The 20,467-nt window shown below is 39.4% G+C and overlaps 1 protein-coding gene across 7 annotated transcripts in view; it reads right to left on the minus strand.

Moving 5' to 3' along the window:
- CDH18 (cadherin 18) overlaps nt 1-20,467 on the minus strand; it is a 450,693-nt gene that overhangs the window by 224,179 nt on the left and 206,047 nt on the right. The window contains exon 1 of one of the 7 annotated variants that reach the window (XM_015854436.2): nt 14,365-14,791. The exons of 5 other annotated variants lie outside the window; for them this stretch is intronic. The gene's annotated coding sequence lies outside the window, so the exon portion shown is untranslated. Of the gene's footprint in view, nt 1-13,957; nt 14,051-14,364; nt 14,792-20,467 lie in introns of those variants that run through there. One more of the 7 variants, XM_032442472.1, reaches the window with a different exon arrangement.

Consider the following 20,467-nt stretch of genomic DNA (forward strand, 5'->3'; position numbering starts at 1 on the left):
CAGACAGCAGGCTTTATCTCTCCACTCTGCTTACTTCAAAAAAAATTATTTCTCCGCTCATTTCACAATGGCTGCATATGAGAATAAGGATCTTACAGAGATGTCATGGGAAGTAATTGTTTAATTTAACTACATTTCAATAACTGTATTAGAAGGTGTCTGTAGGCCTAGTTCTGTGTGAATCATAAATTTCAGAAGAGAATATGAAAGGCATTTGAAAACAACATCACCACACTGCTAACTCCGCATCTTTAACCTCTCGAATTATAAAAAAAGACAAGTAGTTACTAATAAACACCAGAAATATGCTACCTTTTCTTTTTCCACTGTCAGCAACTGGTAATAAATTCAAGTAGTTGACACATTGGTTTAATGGAAAAGAAAGAAAAAAATAAGAGTTAAGTATTTACTTGCATAATTTCTGTCTGGACAGAACACCCTCTAATTTGATTTATATTCCAGTAGAAAAATAGAAGAAAACAAAAAATAAGAAGGGGAGAGGAGGGGAAAAAAAGGGGGTCTAGACGATACTATAGCAACAGCAGAAATGATACAGTATTTTTGCCTCTTCTAAGAAAAAAATAATAAAAAAAAAAAATTACTATTCTGAAGCAGCTGGCCAGAGCTGGCAGTTGAACTCAATTATTACTCTGTCAGGTGCCATCTGATAAATTCTATACCACATGAGAGAAGATAAATACAGTAGCTCATGCAAATCATAAAAGAAAGTAATCTCACCACGCAGACAAACAAATACATGGTATTATCCTTCCTGGAAAGGATTACAAGTAATGAAAAAGATGGTATCTTAGTTAATGTAATGTCCACATTGTTTTCTGTGTCCATCTACAAGAGACCTGTTTTTTCCACATTGCTCAGCAAGTGGTTTAGGGAAATAATAATAAGGTCATTTGAGATTTCTCCCAGAGTTGAACAATGCACAACACACGTGCTACACATGTAGCCTTTACTTCAGATTGTCAAATAAAGCTGCATCAGATATTGGGAAAACACAAAATACCCAGAAGTGAAACAGCAGACTCAATCCTTCAGTGTAGGTGCTGCTTCCTTCTCCTTAATACCAGCTAGGCCCCAGCTCACTGAGAAAATTATTACAATCTCTATGTTCTGCTAAACCATGTTATAAATCAACATTCTTGGTCATTATGGGATGCAGCATAATTTCTTTCAAAACTCAGAGAAATCAGAAGGACTTTAAAGTCTCTTCTACTAATTAAGAGGCTAATCTTATAATTAAGGTATTCTTGGGTTGTTTTTTGTTTGTTTGTTTTTTAAGCACATAAAGAAGCTTTTCCTCATCATTACCTCCTAGAACATTTTGTTTAGTTTATCTGATTAATTTCACTGCCTGGGGCTTTTATTCAGACACTGTTCCACAGCCAAACTTATCTTTGGTCCTTCTGGTAAACAGGCTCCATCTTCTGTATCTTATTCTAAGATACCATAAATGTTCTGCTTTACCCTCACATGTTCTTCTTTAGCTTCAGGGACTTCAGATGCTACAAATCTGTTTCTGCCATGAGGACAAGCAAGCACTACTTACCTTTCCTGTGGCTCAAGTTCTTGAGTTTTTCTGTTCAATAATGCTCTCATCTCTCCACAAAAACTCTTAACTCTCCATGAAAATACATATTTCTGAGAAAAGACAGCTTGAATTCATATTCAGTGCAAAAGAAAACACACCCTCTAAGAGAAAGGCATTTAACCTTTAGGAAATTCAGGAAGGCAATTTTAACCATTCTCTTCCCCTGTAATAGCAGCAAAGGAGGCCTGCCTAGCATTCACTTACGTTTAGAGAAGACATTATCATCCAAGTTGACAAGTAACAAGCAGAATCCATATTATATTGTCACATATTATTAATATATAGTATTTTTTGGTCTTGTGATATGATGAAGAACTGAAGTGCATAAAACTATTTTGATCATTTTGCCCACTTCATTGTTCAAATTTACTCATATATTTTTAAAGATTTTTTTTTTTCCTGTTTTCATTCATGACACATTATTTCAGAATAAAATCAGTCTTTTCATTTTATTTTTTTAATACAAACAACATCATTTTGTAACTTACTGTCCCTTGTACTGAAATTTTCCTTTGAAAATGGCTATAATGAACATGCATAGCAATTAAGCAAAATAAATACTTATTAGATGTAATGCTATTCTACGTCAAGATTGCTGAAGTACATTGCTAAAGATTTAGACATAGATTTTAAATCCGCAAAATCACTATGTAACTCCACGGAACTCCGCAGGTTATTTTAGAAAACAGCAAATGAAAAAGTAAACAATAACTGAAAGTAAGAATCCTGATCAGAATATAAAGGCAAAAATTAGCTTAAAAGTGATTTTTGTGACCATCCTCTTGTTTCAGGAAACTGCAAAACAGGCATAGCAGCCTAGAACTGCCTGCCTTCAGGCTGCAGTGTTGACCTGGGTCATGCCAAAACAGGTGTGGAACTGTGAGTGAGCTGCATGTGTGAGAAGTATTCAAAAGGAGTTTGAAGGCAAACAGTCCTATTCAAAGGAATTTAAACCTATAACAGATAAGTAGATGAGACAGGATGAAGAACAACTTAAGAAAGGTAAGTCATTAAAAATGAGGACAGGTAAAAGTTTTGAACAGGATTCTGAGGGAGCATAAAAACAACAGCAAATTTGAGAACTCAGGCTTAAAGTGCGGCAGAGATAACGGAGATGCTAACACAGGAATGGGTGGTAGGGATACATAAACCAAGAGCGTTCGAGGGCTGCCTGGACATAAGGCATAGGAATATAAGAAAGATTGAAAGCAAAATAAAATTATGTACAACCTTAGGCATGTAGTTCATCTCTTGATTCAAGTATTTTACTTTATTTTTCCCATTTCTGAGATTTCAATTAGGCAACATCAAAGGCACTACAAGAAACACAAAAAGTCTTCAAAAGGAAAAGTAGTACTGCTGCCTGTCAGAGCTACCTGAGAAGGGAAAGTTCTATAGTCCTTTACTGCACTTGAGCAACGAGAAGTGAAAAATATAAGCTTAGAATATAAGTAATGTAACGGAATAGGTATGTGCCTGAAAGGAAATCTCAAATTCATCACGCTAGGCTTTCAAAGACAAACTTTAAACAAAATGGAGAGAGCTGAAAATACCTATTCATTCTGCTTGTGAGAAAAATGAATCTCTCATGCCTTCAGGCAGTAGAGAGTTATGTGGTCTTTTGAACGGAAAAAAGTGCAAACTGTAGAGGATCAGAATGAATAAATGTTAAGATGCCAGTCTGACAGGGCTTTAGAGAATCTACTCAATAACAATATTTTTGAGATGTTTCACATAGAAATGGTGTATTTGTTATAGTTATTTACACCTCACAAAATAAGCTAATAAAAATGAAAGGATGTGTTTATGCATGAAAGAACAAAAATGGACCAAAAAGAAATATCTGCACGAGAACACATAAAAGGTGTACCAGTCACTTCCAGGTGAGCTGAAGAAAAGAAGAAAAGCAAGCAAACAAACCAAAAACACTTGAAAACTTTTAACTGGACCAGACTGTCCAAAAAAAAAAAAAAAAAGATAAGATAAATGTTTCCACTAATATCCTTTCAAGACTGAAAAATGTCAGCCTGAAATTAGGTAAGGGCTTTTTCTCCTCAATTTACCGTAAATACCTTGAAACACAAGATTCATTGAGTCCTTATTGCAAGAAGAAGCCTCTTTTTCATGAAAAGGCAGAAGGATAAAGTTACATCTGGTGGAAGAAGTTTTTCTACCATTATCGGTTGTTGCAGTTTAGGACAAGGCGTAGCATCCCCATACCCTGCCAACAACGCCAGATTTCTAACATCTGAAGAACAGACTTCCCTCAGATCCTTGTGTCATCTCCTGCCTCCGCCAAACGATTCCTGCTCCGCCTATCTGAGTAGGCACCACCTCAACGCGAGTCAGCTCCCTTCGCCGCAGCAACCACAGAAACAACCGCCTCAACTCATTGATGAGGATAGTTAGCTAAATCCCCCATCTCCACTCGCACAAATATTCTTTCTGCTCTACTGTCGGCAGCGCAAGTTTCAGCTAAGAATGATAATACAATCTAAATCTTGTAAAAATACTCCCCAAAAACTTACTCACCAACCCACGAGCCCCAGCACACCTTTGGCTTAGACAAAGTACCCATCCTTAGAACCGTCTGAAGACTCCCCCCCACCTCTGGTCATGCCAAATCAATATCATGGCCCTTCGACCCAACGGCCCCAAACCAGTAAGCGCATCCACTACACTAGCTATACCACTCTCCCAGGCATCTCAAATCGTTATATTGACTTCCCCATCGACGTTAATGCGCTAAAAGAATTCACTCCACATACTTGCACTCTATCTCCAGCGTCTAAATCTTCCCCGCTCCAACTCTTCCACAGACCGTAAGGCCCCACACCCCCCCATCCTGCATACCACCGCACGCCTTACCAATACTATACCAACATAAAACGCTGCTTATACGGCCACTACCCTGCTCGATCCCTGTCCCAGCACACTCTGGACCCCCAACCAAGGCCAACAAGACCATATATCCTCTAAGATCAAATTAAGTTCCACGCCTCTCTAGCTCAAACCCAGAGAAAGAAAGAAATCAACTTCATAATGTCGGACCCCCACACTCCCGCTCACACACCACCTCCACACCTCATCCCCACCTTCCCTCTCCAGCACCACCAACCCAAGAACCAACGAGATAAGGAGCATCAAAGTAGCTGACTCTAAATCTGACAGCCCGCCACACCCCCCCCACCCCCTCCTCCACCACCCCAGCCACTACCACCTCGCACCCCTCACCCCCGCACCCCACCCTCCTGCACCCAACCACCGCGAAACACCACGAACCCACTCTTACCCCCCCACCCCGCCTCTCTCCTCCTTTTCTTGCTATCCCATAGCCAACACAAAAAGAAAAACAACCCACACAAAAAACAGACTCCTCAATCTCTTCCTCAAACATCGAACACTCCCCCCTCTCACCTCCCTTCATTATGCCAACTTCTCTTATCTTCATACCTTCCTTATCCCCTTGTCCTTTCTGCCTTTCTTAATCAATTTCTAAAATTGCTCAGCAAAATTGCACGTCAACTATACAGAGCTTCCTTCCATTGTGTGAGATACATGAAGGCAGGAACTTAAAAGGTCAGCCATTACAGCGAGTTCATAAGCTAAGTTTTTCTGCAGACAAAATATATTCAGCAGACCTACAGCAAGGGTGGGACAAAACTTCATTCAAACTACCCATTTAAAATACGTTTCTTCAGCTGATCAAAGCCCATCTTTGTTCTAAATACACTGTTCTCCAATGCATGATAAATTAAGGGATTCACCAAAATGGAGCAAAGAACTGGGACCTTTAATGTACCTACAGCAAAAACAGAAACAGAAGTTAAGAATGTAGAATGGGCATTGATACATACAAACATGAAGAAGTATAAAAACATGGAGAAAACCATGGAGGACTGGAAGGCAAAAACTCTGTAAGACCAATGATTGCTCTATCCTAGGCAGCAGTGGAGGCCAAGGATCCCCCACTTGCATGGTAACCGCTGGGCATGCAGGGTTTCAACAGGAACCTGCATCTCAGCAAGCACTGTACTGTCATAGCTAAGAGGTGAGCCTTATTAGTCAATAAATAACTGATGAGTATACATAAATACAGTAAAATCCTGTTTGTAAGTCCTTGGGGGTGGTAATAGATGTTCAAATAGAAGTGACACAATAGAGAAAGGATTACAGAAAGTAAAAATACAGCTTGATTAACTATCTGTCAGTTTAAATTTGCTGATACTGAAGTTTTTAAATCAAGGAAGTGAAGATGGCCTTCAAGTTTCAAAAATGATAAGCAACTTTGATACAGAGGAAAATCAGTTTTAATATTTCAAGTCTAAATGTTAATAAAAACATAAGCTGCTTGTGTACCAGTATCGGAAGATGATAGAGAAAAGTAAAATGTTTACTTTTAGGGCTAATGCTCTATGTGGGCATTTCAGGAATGTCATTATCAAAAGCTTTGGTGACACAGTAAGATCACCAGCAATCAACACAGATTCGCTAGACAGGCTGAAAGGCTTAAGACAGCATCTACAAACCAATTTGTATGGAATTTAGTTTCTAGTTCTTCTTTTCCTCAGCACAGTGATGCCACAGTGTCAAGGATCCTCAGCAGACAAAAGCCAATTATATTTAAGAGCTCAAATATTTAGTTTATAGATGTCACAAACATTCTTCCATATATATTAACATTTTCCTACATAAATCTGATTCTTCAAGTTTGCAGGTAGTTGCATATCAAATCACGTTAATTTCTGAGCTTTAATTTTAATGAACAAAATAAAGTCATGTACAAAATATTTGCAAGCTTTACTTTAATACAGGAGTCCATGATAAAACCACCTTTCTTTCATGTGGTCTGAAATACAAATACACAGCACAGGAAACATCCAAGTTTTTGGGGCTTTTACAAAGTTAGGAAAAATAATATCCTATTTATAAAAGCAAATTTAAAGCTATGTGTGGCAAGTATGTACATGCACATAAGACACACATTGCATAATGCATCCATTAAAACAAGCCACATGTACAGGGACGATCTTCAGTTTTATTCTGCAGGGTAGTCACAAGGCATGAAAATATAATAAGCTCCAAAATGAATAGAGCAAGTGCTCATTAAAAAGTAATGAGCACTAATTATGACACAATGGTCGTGTGGAGTAAACTCATTGCATTTCAAGAACATGATTCCTTTTTTGTTTTAACATACATAGGGGCCCTTCCAGTCTCAGAAAAGATCTAGGAAACAGGCAGACATCTTCACGCACCATAATATGTCCAAACAAACACTACTGTAATGTGGTAATACAAACCAGACTGACTTCGGTAACACAGTGGGCATTAACAGCTTTGGGAAATCAGTTGTTGCCCAACTTCATATAGTCTGAAACTGGCTCAAGCTCATTAGTCTTCAAGTCACAGTGCAAGGCTTATGAAGACAAAGCTTTTCCTGATGGAATTGCTTGAGAGATATTTACAAACCTGCTGAATTGATTTCTAGGAAGCTTCTTTTCAAAGGCATGTAAAAAGAAACATGCCTACAGTCATCTTTTCCATTCCTCTGCCACAGCCAAATAAAAATTATCTAAATAAAGGGGCCTTGCCTATCCTTCCACATATCCAGCCTATTGCTTCCGTGCATTAGACACAAGATTTGCCAAATCTTGATATAAAATGACATCTAGCAGAATATTAACCCAGCAAGAAATATACATACCAAAAAAAAAACAAAAAACAAAAAACAAACAAACAAAAAAAAAAGCAACTTGTTGGATGAGCCATCTTAAATTGTCCACAATGCTGCCCTGAGTTCTCTAGGTCCTGCTTCTCCCACAAAACAAATACAGCTACAGCCACCTAGTTAAAAGGCAAAGAGGTCTCCTATGTTACGTTTTCTACCTCCAGCATAAAATGTAGTTGATATTAGTGTGTTGCTGTCATTCTTGCTGGACTTGAGGAACACAAAGGTCTCCCTTGGTCCTATATCCCTTCAGCAGGATCACCAAGAACATTCCTGTCCTAGCAGCAAGCCAAGATGCGGCTGCTAGCCACAGGACCCACTCCCCACACAGAACATGTACAGTCCTCTCCCCATGCCAATGGCCTGCTCAGCCAGCACTGAGACAGAGGCTGCCTCTGCTGAAGGCCGCCTCATCTGCAGAGGGAAGGGGAGAACAGGGACGCCTCCTGCTGCCCATACCATGCCCTGCGCCAGCCCTGGGTACCCCACAAACCTCATACATACCACGGCTGGCTTGAGAATATGCAGAGCAGCAAATAAATCCAGCTTGTGTAGGAAACACTACACCTAACATGAATCAATTGTACCGTGAACACTTTAAGGACTTTATCTGACAGTGAGAGAAGCTCAACCAGATAGAAATGTTGAGCACCACTTGAAAACATGTATTTGCTTACAGATTGCCTTACTGCTTCCATAACCATTTAGAAGGGCTTCTAATGAGAAGCTCCACTAGATTTCAAAATAAAACGAATGAGTACAACATCAAACCCTACACTTCTTTAGCAGTTGTCTCAAAGCAGTCTAAGGTGCTTCACAATTTAAAACAGAAAACAAACAGACAAACAAACAAACAAAAAGAATAAAACAACTGATGGCAAAGCAAAAGCCTGCTGCAAAATGAACTGGTTATTTTATACTTTCTGCCATGCAAATACAAAAATATTTAAGATCTCTCCAGACTGAATAGGCAAGATAGTAACTCTAAGCTCAAATTCCCTAATACGAATGCAAGAAATCACGTTCTAATGAATGGCAAATATATAATAAATATTCTTCATCAGCAAAGTGTGTAGAAATTGCATATAATAAATGATGTGTAGCATTTTTTACGACTCCAAAAGAAGGCTTATTATTTATTAGAAAGAACAGAATGTAAAACATAAAAGAAATAGTGATTGAGGACCGTAATCCAGATGTAAATTAGTTTCCTTTTTATTTTTAAATATTGGCAGTTCCCACAGGCAGTTAATAGCTGCCATGCTACGATGCTGTTCATATGCCCTAGTTTTATTTCAAGTCTCCTGAAAGCCAACATTTTACACTTGGAAGAGTCAGCAGTTCCCCGCTGCTAATACTATATATCAGCATTAAAAATACCTTCTTACAGCCAAATGAAATCTTTCTCACTACTGAAAAAACTAAAGGAACTACTTCCCTTTTAGCCGAGACAGTTTTTCCTTCAAATATATGCAATAACAGGCATATGCACTTCAACACCCTCAGAATTCATAGCCATGATTTTTCTGTCCTGTCACCATTACTGAACTATTAAAATTGCTGTTAATTGCAGAAAGGCTCTCTACTGAAGGAGCACCTACACTTTACAAATAGTGTATGATTTACAGGGGCAGGGTCTCAGGCTTGGTTCTGAATACCTCAAACATGTGCCAGACTACTATGGAGATGGTCTCTACAATTCCAATGTTTTTTTATTATTTTCTTCTATCAGTTTGAATATGACTAATAGTACAACATGACAGAGAGTATGAAACCAAATCCTAGCCAGATAACCACTAGCCCAAATTTCAAATGTTACCTTAAGCCTCATTTTAACAACTACCCTAAAAACTATACTTGCAAAGAAAGAACAAAACTCTTTAATGTACACAAGGCATAATTATTGATTGCAAAAGGCATTTGATATCTTATGGACAAAAAGATTTTAATTCATAGCTCTCCCACTGTATGAAATGTAGGAGAACACAATTTGAACACAATTCAAATCCAAATGTAAAACTAACTCTTGTGTAACAATATATTAGTCATTAGATTAAGTGATCTAATCATAGAATATTATTCAAAATAAATCATTTAATGTAATTATGTAAATGCACATTTACATCTGTGAAAATAAGCAGATGGGTCAAAGAATAGCTCATTGTAGATAATTTGATCAGTTACTTTAATATGCTTTTAACCATTACCAACCTGGTTTTCATTCTTCTGTATCCTCTCAAAGAATATGGGTTTTTTTGCATATATGTATAATTCCATAAATGTGGCTGTAAGGTCTCAATAATTACTAATAAAGAGATAGTTCTGTATTGTACTGTACACTTTGAAATGCCAAGAAAGGTAGCCAACAAAACAGGAAACTTTTTGTTTCCCACAGGAATACAGCAAGAGGATTAGACATGATGGACAGGCAGTATTTATACCCCCTACACCTACATACGTACTTTGGTTCAAGCTACTTGTTATCACCAGCAGGGAGGGCAGGCTTCACCACACAGCATCAAACACACAAGGAAAAGACCCCATTACAAATCATGCAGAACCTAAAGACAATCTACAGTGTCAGGTCCCCTGCACCCTGTGAAGCTGGTTGAGGATGTAGCAGACATGTTCTGCCTCTGGCAGGCTTCTTGAGGAGCAGCAGGCCCCGCCATTGGCTTCCCATCTGCTACACTGATACAACATGACTCCTCTCTTGGAAACTACTCCAAGTGTTCAATCTCATGGACTGGATACATTTGCTGTATATGACAGACTATGGCCACTTTTGTGAGTCTCAAACAACAATCCATTTCGTATTGCAAACTGCTCAGCATTAGAGTTTTGAAATAAAACTGGCTAACTAGTCCCTATTATTTAAACTACCATCATAAAAGAAGAAAACAATACCTTTTATTGATTCTTACTGCTTTAATTATCTCACAAGCCTACAAACTCCAAACCAACCACAGTGGGTTTTAAAATGAAGCTGTCTTAACAAAAAACAAAAAATTTCAACAACCCCTACTGTCCCAAGGTAAGAAATGCAACCAGAACGTGAGCTGGTTTGGGTACTTTTAATACAATACTGCATAAATATCCTTTAAAAGTTGCCCATGTAAGCACTAATTAAATTGTACTGAAACTTAGGCAAAGTGGAGTTGGGATGGGAAATATATCTGTGACCCAAATATATGCCACCTTGCAAGAATATTTGCTTAAAAAGAAGTAAGCAGGTTACAAAGAATGGGGAGTGAAGAGTTAGGCTTTTATTTAAAAAAAAAAAAAAAAAAAAAAAAAAAAAGACAAAGAAAAAAGTAAAAAACAACCAACTCAGGAAGCTGTTAAGTATATTTTCAGCATACAAGAACTGCAGATGTGCAAACATCACCAAATTGTTTATCTCTTACATATAGAGCCAAACTAATAATAATAATAATGTTACACTGCTCAAAGCACCTTAACATCAGCAGTTTGTTTCTGGTTTTGGAGGAAAAATAACACTTCTTCTGTCAGCCCTCCTTCTCCCTTAAGGGACACATGATTTTTGGCTCCCACTTGAGGAGCTTCTTAAAAATTCTATGCTGATTCCTGAATTGAACTTCAATTCCATACAACTTCTTTTGCTGGAAATGGAAAGCAAAACTGTGTTTATAATTGAAACTGACTTAAAGAGTAATGGATACACTAACACTGCAGCTTTAGGATCTGCAGTGTTCCTTTAAAACAGTACTGCACAGTGTTCGTTCTGTAGTTATCATGTCAGCATTTGTTTTACACATTACTGAGTGCTGTTCATTTTATACATTACTGAGTGTTTCAGGGACTTGTCTAAGATTGCCTATCATGTAAGTCATGATACCAAAGACCACATCCTGATTTATCACTGGACTATACTCCCTTTAAACTCGAACACTGCTGACCAAGGAAAAGGTTTTCTATTGTAATCTCCAAACAAATATTACTGAGACTTACATGCTAGATTACATAAATCTTTATAGGCAGTTTTGAGTTTTCCACATTATTTATGCTTATGACCTTCGCATATAAACCTCTTTCTTCCGGAAAAAGATGAACTGTGTCTCCTCTATGAATAGAATCTATTTGCATTGATTTTTTATTTTTTTTTTTTTCCCTCTCCGTGTTTCCTCCCTTTCTGTCATATCAGCTGCCACCTTTATTTTACATTGCCTACAAGCAAGCCATGCCACAATGGGTCAGGATGGCCAATATAGCTCAGGTCTGCATTTTGGGCAGATCTTCCAGAGCTAACTAGCTGTTATCTGTCTGAGCAGGAGCTCATGTTCATCTGCATGGAAAAGATGACTCACTGGTATTTAGCTGGTTTGATTCAATCTGATAGCATTGATAATTTTCAGCACTACTTGCCGTAACAAAACTGTACTTCTTAACTGGAACAGGAGCTTCCAGACATGGCACAGAATCTTTCATACCCTTCAAACTGCATTTATCAGATTGAGATCTCAGCTGAAGTCTTCCACACAATCATGTTTAGAACTACCAACTCACTTTTCAAAGGTGTTTATTTCTTTATGTTGGCAAATTCCAAGTCCTTATCCAAAACAGTAAATAAAGTAAAGCAGAGTTATGAGACAAAATGATTGTTTTTAAATGATTTTGTGATTATGTTCAGAAACAGACTGTTTTCTGAAGGGTATCATGTAAATGTTACACATCATAGGGAAGTCAGGGAAGTCAGTACTAGTGCAAAAGCAGCTGTTATCTCTGGCACTTACACACACACTCATGCATTTTGGATGTTGAATTCACTTTTCCCAAGTTGTTTTATAACACTACTTGTGTTCACCAGAACTGGTTCCTAACAACTAGCACAGCACGCACGAACAAAGGCAATGAGTTAAAGTCTCTGCATTGCAGGGCAAAAACACTATACAACAATATTTAGGAAATAAATAAACTGTCTCGGGAATTAAACTGGCTAAAGTACAAAAACTTCTGCTGGTGTTTTATCTTACTAGCAGGGTCAGCACTCTGGTCCTGGTGAAGCTTTATGGGATTCTTAGTTCAGGCAAGTGGTCAGAATTTAATTTTGAACCTCATCTGGAAATGGTTCTGTCAGCAACACAGTGCCCCCTAAGCCATGCTTATGTACTGGATCCACTCCTGTTTAAAGGAAGGGGTGATGTCTGAGACATTGCCTTTTCTAGAGGGAACATGTAAGAGAGTGGGTTACAGTTTCTTTTCTTTTTTCTTTCCTGCTGTTTCAACTAAAAATGAACTAAATTTGTCTACTGAATTCCTTCCATAGGATTACTAGTAATTTTAACTAGATACAGAAGAAGAAAACTACTGCACTGCTTCCATAGGTCCACATCTAATAAAAGAGCCACACCTTACACTGCATTAGCTAGCTATAATGTACCATCTCTTCTTCAGAAAAGTCTGAAATTAAATGTTCTGTGAAGGGCAGTGGACTAATTAGGGAAGCCTTCCATAAATCATACTCCTTACCTATAAAGCTGAGCAAAACGCCAAACATATGCTAAACTTCAAATAAATATTTTCCCTGAAGGTAAACATTTACTGTTATTCAGGAGGAGCACAACTATTCCAGAAGGAAGGCTTCAGTGTTGTCACACAACTGTATGTGATTGACTGCAGTACAGAAGTAGAGCTTTGGAAACACAGGAGCTATGGTCAGTATCTTGGAATGAAAAATAAAAGCTGATTTTATCATCTGTGCTAACTGTAAGTCATAATTTTGTGTTCTCTACCATATGTCTTCTGATCATGAAAAACTAATGGGGTATCAATGCTCATGAAATTCGATTTCTCCTAAGCTCTAATTTGAATGATGAAGTACATTAAAACATAAGAAATGCTCATACTGCTTTAGAGCGACCAGCTCAGACAAATAACGTGCAGAGGTATACATTTGCCACATCTCATTGGCTTCTATACCCTCTCCATTCAGTATCTGGCTCCTTGCTTACACAAAACAGACTCTTGCACACGCACACACAGACATACACAGACATACAGGACTACTTTGGTTTCAAAGATTCATGCTATGGAAGGCACACTGAGCTTGTAGAGAGCTCCTGGCTTGCAAAAACACTCCGTTCCAGACCACTGGCAGTGCAATTGGGGAAAATGCTATGTGAACAAAAGGCACACGGTGGTTTCTGTTCACTAATAAGGATACCATGGGGGTGGACTGGGAGGAGATGAAGAGTTAATTCATTTCTGGCTGTGCATTATTTACAGTACCCTCTGCACAAAGTAAAGTTGGGTCACAGCTTAAGCTTTAACAAACAGCTCGAGGTACATCTGCAAGAAGACTTTCCTGCTGCAATTTCAGCTCTCAGTTATCACACGATATTACACATATAGGGTGGGAAAAAAAAAAAAAAAAAAAAGACCTGAAATTGCTATTCATATATTAAGTTCTTCATGTACAGTCTCAGATGGTATGCTTTCTGAGCAGCAAGGCACACAGATATGAGTTGAGCTAAAGAATCTGCCCGCGATCACCATGCAATCCCATCTGCACGTCACCCCCGAAGTTAAACGGCAGAACGGCAGGTACTACGGACACAAGCACACGCACACACACACACAGCACGGCTGCCTCTCTCTACCTGTATTTCGCCAGGTCCCCTTCCAGCCGTCTCGGAGAAACGCGATTCTAACACGCCACAGGGGTAAAGCGTACGTACCGGCGGTAACTTCAACACAGACACACCGCAGGTCGCGGACCCCCGCCGTGGCAGCGTTATCGTACCGCACGCTTTGCGCTGCCGCACAGCCCGCCGCCTCCGCACCCCACTCTCCTTCAGCCCTCCCCGCCGCGGTGTGTGCCCGCCGCAGGCCGCCCACCCTTCGGACGCGCGGGGACTTCCGCGACGCCCGCCGCCCTCGGGGAGCACCCGATCCCGGTTGCGCGGCCCCGGAGCCGCCGCTCGGCAGCACGGGGCCCGGCTCATCGGTGCGCCGACTCCCTCTCTCCCTCCCGCCCCGCACCGCCGTCCCTGCCCGCCGCACGTACCGGTACGAGGGGCGCAGCGCCGCGCGGCTTCGCCCGGCATCGGCGCGGCTGCCCGGAGCGAAGCGCCCTTCGTGCCGGAGCGCCGAGCCCACGCAGGGCGGGGAGGGCCGGGCCGGCAGATGGGGTGGGAGTGCACGGAGGGAGCGCGCGGCTCGGCCCCGGCGTGGCAATAAATCCTCGTATTTCTGTGCAAAGTCGTCACAGGCTGCTAAACATTCGGCTGCCGCCTCGTCCGTCAGCGAGCCACATGGCCTCGCTGGATGCTGGACTCGGGGGGAGGGACGTCCTCTAACCCTCGCTACAGCCTTGCTGGAGAGCGGAGGTTCCCTCTCATCCACCTTCAGGTCAGCCCCACGCGTGTCGGGATTCCCTGCCCTTCAGCACTCACATCCCTGTCAGATTATTTGCATCCTTTTGGGCTTGGCTGGATCAGGGCAGTCTGTCTGAGGCAAAAGTCAGTCCCAAATCTAGAGCTCGCGTAACAGCTTTACTCCAAACCTACCTTATTTGGAATTAAGATTAATGGCATTCTCCTGATTGAGGTTTTCAGTCGTGGAGTAAACACGTGTCCGACCCTGCTAATCCAACCTGCTAAGGCAGTGTATTAAAAATGTAATTAACATGTAAGAGAAAGCCCTGGCACGTTCCCTCCTGGCAGAGTGGAGCCCTGCTTCCAGCCAGCAGTAAGAGCGCTCTGGGTGTGCTCAGCTGCCACAGCCCTGGCACAGAGAAAGGTCACCTGAATCAAAAGGGGAAAGGAGCATCCCGAGTGAAGGGTCAGCTCCCAACGTGTGAATGGTTGGGACAGGAGAAGAAGAGCTGAAAAGAGCAATTCTATCCTGTTAAATAACTGGAACAGAAACCGTTACACCAGATCAGATGGAAAGCACAAGACTGCACACTGTTTGCTTAAATCAAAGATGGGATAAAATCCAGTGCTGGATTTTGGGAACTTTTCAAACAAAAACACTCCTAGCTGCTCAGCACTATATACATTAAACATAATTTTGCAAGCAGGGCTGGGACTGAAGGCAAGAGGAGGACAGGTGTTTGAATGGGGAGAGGTAAGCTCCGAAAAGGAGCAAAAAAGAAATTGCTTCCATTTGCTATTTATACATCCTCTGGCTTGCAACTGCAGCATGTATGAATCAATGCTTTAATACACAGTCTTCAGAATGTTCTCTCTCATGTCACTTCTTTTTGATTTTGCATAGCTCCCAGCTCAGATCTCGTGATCTGGGGGATGGGTTGCCTTCATCCAGATGCTCCTTCTGTGTTACCTCACCATGAGGGAAGCAACTTCCACATATCTTTGGCAGGGAAGTGGTTAGATTAGTAACACTGAAGAAAAAATGGGAACCCTGTGAAAGTCCATACAATTTAATTTGAATTCACACCAAGGCACCCTCCAAAAATGCCCTCCTCACTGCCTCAAGTGAGAGAGGGAAAACCAGAACCTTTCATCCTAACGGCCATTTGGTGAAATGCTGCTGATATGGAACAACCCAGGGTGAAGGATGAAAACAAAATGTTTTGTTGTAGATCTTTTTCTCAGCAATTATCAGCAAATAATGCGAAACTATGAATATGCACCAGATACGGAGAGCAGAACTCACAACTCATTTGTTTCTGCAATAAGCAGTATGACAAGCAGAGGGAAGTCTTGATGCTCCAGAAAAGCACTTCAAAGGTGAGAATCTACACAGTTCTTTCTTGTTGTGTATGTGTACATACATGTATAATAAATGTATACATACACATCCATATCTAGGTATTTCCAAGATTTCTCACAGGGAGGAGCAAGGAACATCAGCATAAAGAGATTAAGAGCAGTGGCAGTAGTTACAGAGGTGGGTGAGTGGGCAGCAAGGGAAGGGGGTATATAAATACCCTCAAGCACCTGGATTTTTACCTGTTTTGGAGCAATAAAGAAATGTAGATGAACTATTTATGAAGTAGAACATATAGCTGTACTACAAACTAACAAGTTTCTACAGATTTAAAATGAAACAAACAAACAAACAAACAAAAAAACCCGTGATCTTTTGCTGCTGTTTAAATTATCTTTGTTAGACAAGAAGCTCCAGTTAATCATTTACAGGATATGCCTGCAAAACCAATCTCTCTTTGTTGGTGGCTTAATATGCTAAACAAGTATTGATCATCTTGCAGGTAACTGCTAGAAACTGATCATTCAGCTAACATTCAACCAGTTATAAAAAGACTTACTGGTTCATTAATAAATCAGATAATGAAAAAATCCTGGTCATGTATAGATTACAAATTTCTTGTACCGTAGGTACATTAAGAATGTTCAGATCATATTGCAATTATGTTACTGAGTTCAGCCCAACTCTTAAGCACGTGTACTCTAATAGCTGCAGTCAAGAAAAATTAGCACAGCTGCTGCCAAGAACCTCCTTTCACACACATAGAACAGTTATACCAGTAGTTCTCATGTTCTTGTTCTAAGGCATCAGGAATACCCGTTACACCCACCTCCAACAGAAACTTTCCAGTCCTACAAAAACAGTTACATATTTCTTGCCTTTTTCCTATAGTGAAAGGGCTAAAAAGGAAAAAAAAAATTCTCCCAGCACGTGCCATCAACTTTATAATGCATGCAAAGGAATAGCACCACCCCTGAAAACAAATATCAGTTAACACTGGCTGTGTAATTGCTTGTTGTTTTTTCTTTTTGATTACTTGATTTCTTAATGATTACATCATTATTTTTGTTCTCAGCTGCAGTGCGTAAGAATCAGTCACAGTGAAATGTCTGAAAACAGTGATATTCACACTGCTATTTCTCTTCCTATTTAATAAACACTTCTGATTCAAACACAGCTACTAATAGACATTCTTACAAGTACCACTGCATGAAGAGAGAAATTTCCTTAAGTTTGAATGTGCTTTACTATGATAAGTCTCTAGAAACGATAATCTAAAATTATCTCAATGACTGCAATTAACAGTTAGTTCTAAGGAGCATAAAAGCAAAAGTTGACAGGGAAGATGTATAAATTAATGTATATCTTTTGATGATGCATCACAATCTAACAATAATTGACTCACCATATCAGTGCTATTTCCATGTAAAAGAGAATCTATTTTTCCATGCAAAAGAGTAATAAAACATAAAAATTCTACAAACAAAACTAAATTTGAAATCAAATCAAATGCATTACAGAATACTGTTGTTTTTCTGTCTTTGCATTTCTTAACAAAAATCATGTCCAAACTGATTACAGCAGTCAACACTTTCATTTTTATCCAAACATCATTTTCTGGTATAAAATGATGGGACAGAAATTTTTAACTTTGTTGAGTGGGTGAACACAAAACTGAGCCATCTTTATGTTCTGCAGAGATCTCAGATCATGCCTGCTGTATATTATGATTTAATTTTTTAATTTGGCTGGTAATGTGCACAAATATTCAGAGGCCAAAACAATTCCATTTATCCGTGGTCTCAAATATTCTTTAAGCCATACATTTCCTATGAAATATTGAAATGGATGATTAGGAAAACTAGATTTTTTAACACAGGTTAGCAAATGCTGAACAATACTAATCACAGAGGGAATGGCAATGCTGCTGATACTGCCTTGGCTTCTTCTACACTAAGCATCACTGGAGTATTTTCTAATAAAACAACAACAGCTGTTCCTAGATATATGATGCCAATAACAGTTGCCAGTCACAGAAAACTTACAATAATACAGTCATTTGCCTTTAGGATTGCATGAAATGACAGGTAAAACATACTGACAGAACTTGGAGGAAACAACATAATACCTGGCATTTTGCTACCTGTTACCATAAAATTCTGAGCTAATCAGTCCCTCTCCAAATGCAGAAAAGCGCAGATGGTACATAAAGGGCATCAGGAACAGTGCAGTGATTCAGCCCCAAGTCTCAGCCTCATAGCACTGTGGGAAGTATTAGAAAGAAGACCCAGCAAAAGGCATTGAAATGATTGACATCAGTAGACCTTTCTGCTCATCACGTGGAATTTCACATTAAGGTACATACAACGGACACCATTCAACCATCAAACTTGCTTAATTGGAATGTTTCCCAGGAAACCAGCATAACCAACATAACTGTGACAGTGTGTACAGCAGTGACCACTGTAAAATGGGATGCTCCCTGATAACTATGTAAGGGTGTGCAATAGACAATATATCTGTAAATTTAAACCTGTTAAGAAAAATACTCTTAAGTCTTTTGAAACTAATGAAGGCAAAAAGAAATCACTTTTCATTCACAGGCCAACATTAAATCCTCACGGATTATGGTTCTTTCTGGATTATTGCAAATGGTAACTTCTATGCCTTATTTTTAATATAATTCATGAACTGATTATAAGCATGTCTGATTTGAAATTATGGATATTATATTATTTGGTGGCTTTTACGACCATCCTTCCCAGCTATAACAGTTTTTTTAAAGAAAATTTTACTTAAAGGTATGTAAATACTTATAGACAAAATCTCCTGGGATAGCCTGAAGACAGATTTTCTTACAAACTATTTCTGGGACATATTATATACTTCTTATCTTTACTGAGATAAAGACATTTCTTCTCTTAGACTCCACATTCAGTAGGCTCAGAGCAGACAGATAAAATGGAGAATTCTAAAATCAGAACTTCAAAAATGAGAATTCTAAAATGTTACAAGTTGATGGTGAGATTACTGTTGAAGTAAGAACATTCTTTTCCATTGAAACCATAATGCTCAAATACCCTTGAGCTGAGTAAAGGAAAAAGTAGATACATTTTCATTAATGTAGAAGATTCTATAGGATGTTGGAGTCCTCACTTTATTTATTTTTCTCCAGTTCTTACAAATGTGAAAATGCAGTCTGATTTTCCTTTGCTTAGTATACTAATGCTTCTTATAAAGGTCTACAGTATCATTAACACTCCAAAATGTAAAACACCATTTACAGAATCACTGAGATAAGAAAAAGCTCTGGAGATCATTTAGTTCAAGAACTACTGCTCACAGCCATGTCCAGCCCAACTCTGAATGTCACCAAGGATGGAGATTCCAAAACCTTGCTGAGTAACCTGTTCCAGTATTTGAGTAACCTCATGCTGACAGTGTTTTTACATATGTTTAAACATAACAGTTAGTGCTTATTGCTTCATGCCTTGTCTGTGTGCACGTTTTCCACTCTCCGTCAGGTATTCATACATACTGGTAAAGCTCCCCAAGAATCTTTGGTTCTACAGGCCAAATGGCACCATATCTGCCATATATCTGCTTTACCTGATATGGTGTCTACTCTCATTCCCATATCTCCTTCATGGCCCTTCAGTAGACCTGCTCCAGTATGATCACATTTCACTTTATTGAGGAACTCAGAAGTGGACTCATCACTCCAAAAGAATTTCACCAGGACAGAAGCAATGGATGACTTCCCTTGACCTGCTGATGATGCTCTTTCTAAACCAATTCAGGGTGCTCTTGGCCTTCTTTGCTTCAAGGAGACAAACTTGCACTATGTCTGTAGTAACTTTACTTTGTGATTAGATTGAGCTCTACTATAGGATCAGAGCTGGATTTTGAAAATCACTGAGCTCTTATGCAAAGATCTTCACTGCCAAATCATCACAGCTTTTGGGACAACCGTATTTAGTATAGGGTTGTAGAGTCAATTAGTATCTAATCCCAGTGCTTCCATTAACTAGATTAACCTAGTTTCTGATTATAGCAGGAAAAAAAATAAATACAAGCAAATTTCTGACAGAGAAGGAAACCAAGAAAAAGAAAAACAAAAGAACAACTTCTTAGATGCTTCCAGTGTCTAAAAGCTGAGGCTGACAGACTTTTCATTTAGTAGTGTCTAATGACAAAACAAAATTGAAGCATATTCTTCAGAGGTAGTCTTACAGCACTGTAGCTGGTGAGGAATCGCCTCTACCAAGGGCTACTGAATGGGCATAGCACACTCATACGTACTTCTTGTTCTGAGATTCTAGACATGCTGCTAGTATGTCCCTCTCTCTGATGTGCTGTTATCAAGTGGGAAATTATGAGATTTTCATGAGGACGTTGACACTGAAGTGGAAATACCATGATATCCATGGTAT

Source organism: Coturnix japonica, chromosome 2 (genome assembly GCF_001577835.2).
Source record: "Coturnix japonica isolate 7356 chromosome 2, Coturnix japonica 2.1, whole genome shotgun sequence".
Lineage (NCBI taxonomy): Eukaryota > Metazoa > Chordata > Aves > Galliformes > Phasianidae > Coturnix > Coturnix japonica.